Source organism: Nicotiana attenuata, unplaced genomic scaffold (genome assembly GCF_001879085.1).
Source record: "Nicotiana attenuata strain UT unplaced genomic scaffold, NIATTr2, whole genome shotgun sequence".
In the NCBI taxonomy this organism is placed as follows: domain Eukaryota; kingdom Viridiplantae; phylum Streptophyta; class Magnoliopsida; order Solanales; family Solanaceae; genus Nicotiana; species Nicotiana attenuata.
In genome coordinates, this window is record NW_017673505.1 from 132,220 (window position 1) to 132,620 (window position 401).

Below are 401 nucleotides of genomic sequence, written 5' to 3' on the forward strand. Positions count from 1 at the left end.
AGGCGACTTCGACTGTCGTCGAGTCGGTTACTCACCGTAGTCGAATCTAGGTCGACCGTTGGCGGCGATGGCCGTAGCCTTTCATACATTGGAGATGGTCGTAGCCTTTCATACGTTGGAGATGGTCGTAGCCTTTCATACGTTGGAGATGGCCGTAGCCTTTCATACATTGGAGATGGCCGTAGCCTTTCATATATTGGAGATGGTCGTAGCCTTTCATACGTTGGAGATGGCCGTAGCCTTTCATACATTGGAGATGGCCGTAGCCTTTCATACATTGGAGATGGCCGTAGCCTTTCATACATTGGAGATGGCCGTAGCCTTTCATACATTGGAGATCAAGCTAGTCCAGTCCCTTTATCATGTCGGCCTGGAGGTCGTAAGGAGAGGTTGATATGATA